The sequence below is a fragment of the Rhinoderma darwinii genome, chromosome 3 (genome assembly GCF_050947455.1).
Source record: "Rhinoderma darwinii isolate aRhiDar2 chromosome 3, aRhiDar2.hap1, whole genome shotgun sequence".
Taxonomy (NCBI): domain Eukaryota; kingdom Metazoa; phylum Chordata; class Amphibia; order Anura; family Rhinodermatidae; genus Rhinoderma; species Rhinoderma darwinii.
In genome coordinates, this window is record NC_134689.1 from 426,018,330 (window position 1) to 426,021,506 (window position 3,177).

At 42.7% G+C, this 3,177-nt stretch overlaps 1 pseudogene; it reads right to left on the bottom strand.

Moving 5' to 3' along the window:
• Positions 1-504: 504 nt before the first annotated feature.
• LOC142750695 (olfactory receptor 11L1-like) lies at positions 505-2,143 on the bottom strand (annotated as a pseudogene).
• Positions 2,144-3,177: the final 1,034 nt, after the last annotated feature.

Sequence of the window (3,177 nt, forward strand, 5' to 3'; positions counted from 1 at the left end):
AACAATGGTAGCATGGCAACAGAGCAGGCGGAACCGGTGGCACAACACGACTCCAACAGGTTAAAGGCACAGGAACAAATAGAACGGGATACCGGGTACAGGTAACAGGGCACGGGAAACAACGGGAACAGGATAAGGGACCATTTGCAAGACTAACATAGGAAAACACAACAATGCTCAGGAAGTGAGCGCTGGCGTCTTCTGGAGAGGAGATGCTGGCCAGCGCTCACAGATCCATGGCTGCGGCCGTCGGGCGGTGAGTAATCCTCACGGTCCGCGGCCATCGATGCTATAGCCTCTGACCAAGAGCAACACACTTCATCTATGTTCCTTCTTTTGAGAAGATCAGGACAACAAACATCCACCTTTGATCGAGAATATAAAATAAATTAAGAAAAAACACCCCTAAAAATGAAGAGCAACTCCCAGTAAAACTGCCTTCAAGAAAACTATAGGGGAAGATGTAAGTTATCGGTGCTTTACAGACCAGGTAGAAAGACCAACTTATTTGAGGGCAGAAGACATGTTCCTCATGAGCTTTCTAAGAGCCTGTTTAATATCTCTATTACTCAGACTGTAGATCATAGGGTTAAGAAGTGGAGTTATAACCGTGAATAACAGGGAGAGGATTTTCTTTACATTGACGGTATTCTGAAATAAATAGATACTAATAAGTGACCCGTAATAAAAAGTCACCACAGCCAGGTGAGAGCTGCAGGTGGAAAAGGTCTTCTGCCTCCCAGTCACAGATGGGATCTTCAGTATGGTGAAGATAATATAAACAAATGAGACAATAATCATAGTAAATGGACAAAGTGCAAATGGTACGGCCAATATCATGTCTTCTACTTTCACTATAAAAGAGTCTGAGCAGGAAAGTTCAAGTAAAGGATCTAAATCACAGAAGAAATGGTCAATGATGTTTGGTCCACAGAACTGTAAACGACTCATTGTTACTGAAATTATCAATATAACAGCAACAACCATCACCCAACACAAGAGAACAGCTCTTCTACAAAATGTGAGGTCCATGACGGAGGTGTAATGTAGAGGGTTACAGATGGCCTGATACCTGTCATAGGACATGACGGTCAGGAGAAGACTTTCTAATATTTCTGTAGCTAAAAAAAAATAAAATTGTATCAAACATCCGATAAAAGGTATAGAACTTCCTTCATACAACACATTATGGAGAATGTTGGATACTATGGTGGTGGAGAGTAGGATATCTGATAATGAGAGTTGTGTGAGGAAAAAGTACATGGGAGAGTGGAGCGACCGGCTGTAGGACACCACTAGAATGATGAGGAGGTTTCCACATACAGTCACACAGTAGATGATCAGAAGCAGAAGAAAGATACAAATTTAGAAAATTCTGAAATCCCAGGAGCACAATTTCAGTCACCGTGCTGGAATTACCGTGCTGCATATTCAAAAAGATGAACTTCTTACTGAGAGAGACAAAAAATTTTTTGAGTACAACATATTCTGATAATTTCTACACTACAATTCTGCTGTTCAGTCACATGTACATGCAGTAGATAAGACTACTGACTTTAATAAGAACATTTAGTAATATTATTAATACGATGTGTTATATCATTATGTGAATTAAAAAAAATATATAATAACATTCGTAATAATAGTAAGAATATATTAATACTAGGAATTTTAATGTTAAATATTTGTCTTTAGAACTAAACAAAACAATATAATATGACATAAAACATCAAAAAATAATTAAATGGCCGGATAGGTGATAAGCATTGACTGTGGGGTAACCCCTTTAATAGTTAACACAGGGGGTTGCTAAGGTTTTAGGGAGGAAAATAACCTGCTTGTAACTTGTATATTTATAACCAGGAAATATTTCTCCAAAGATGTATTTTCCGTATGTGCCGTACGTGACAGTATTCCCACTGCGGGGCAGGGACAACAAGCGACATACATAACTATGATGCTAGGAGCCCGGCTCCCTGAACTGTCTTTGGTCCGGAAAATGAGGCCGACATGCGGTCTGTATATCACGGACTGAACACGGCCGAGCAAATAAGGCCCAACTAATTCAGTCAATATTCAGACCATCTGTCATCACCTCACTCACGCTTTAATTAATTCTGCCCTCCTCTCCCTCTCACCTCATCCTATACCTACACCAATCACCTTGACCATTGAACTACTGTATTACATTGGTTGCTATGAAAGCCAGCTTCACCCCCGCCCACTGGGAAGACAGAGAAAGAGGAGGATACAAAGAATGAAGACAAACACCGGGGGACACGTAAAAGGGTGAGACAGCAAAACACGCAACCATTTACAATACCTGGTGGTTGACCGGGAAACACTCCACAGGTGGGACCGGAATAAAATGACAGTTTAATATTACAGTATAGGGCAAAACCTACCACTAACCTACCACTAACCTTTTAAGATTTTAGGTTTACTGGAATAAAGAAATTGGCATTCACTTCTCAACTAATACAGTGACCATCTAACATGTCCACACACTGTAAGGCCTCATTTACACGAGCGTAATATACGCGCGTGCGACGCGCGTGCTTTTCACGCGTGTCGTACGCACCTATATTACTCTATGGGGCAGTGCAGACGATGCGTGAATTTTGCGTGAAAAGTCAATGGGTGCGTGAAAACCACGAAGGTCGCACGGAAGCACTTCCGTGCAAACTGCGTGATTCGCGCAAGAGCTGTCAAACTCTGAATGTAAACAGAAAAGCACCACGTGCTTTTCTGTTTACAAACATCCAAAAGGAGTGTCTTAGAGATGAGCGAACCGACCTTCACCGGGTTCGGCCGAACTCGTTTTGACCGAACCCGGCAAAAAATGTTGCGGTACGCGACGTCATGAGACAGTCACTGTCCAGTGTGCTGAAATAGTTAAACTGGTTCAGCACCCTGCACAGTGACTTCTGATCCCAATATACGTGAACGTGTAAAAAAAAAAAAAGTTCTGACTTACCGATAAAACTCCCGGCTTCTTCCTCCAGTCTGACCTCCCGGGATGACAATTCAGTCCAAGTGACAGCTGCAGCCAATCACAAGCCAAGCACAGGCTGCAGCGGTCACATGGATTGCCGCGTCATCCAGGGAGGTGGGGCCAGATGTCAAGAGAGGCGCGTCACCAAGGACGCGTCACCAAGGACGCGTCACCAAGGCAAC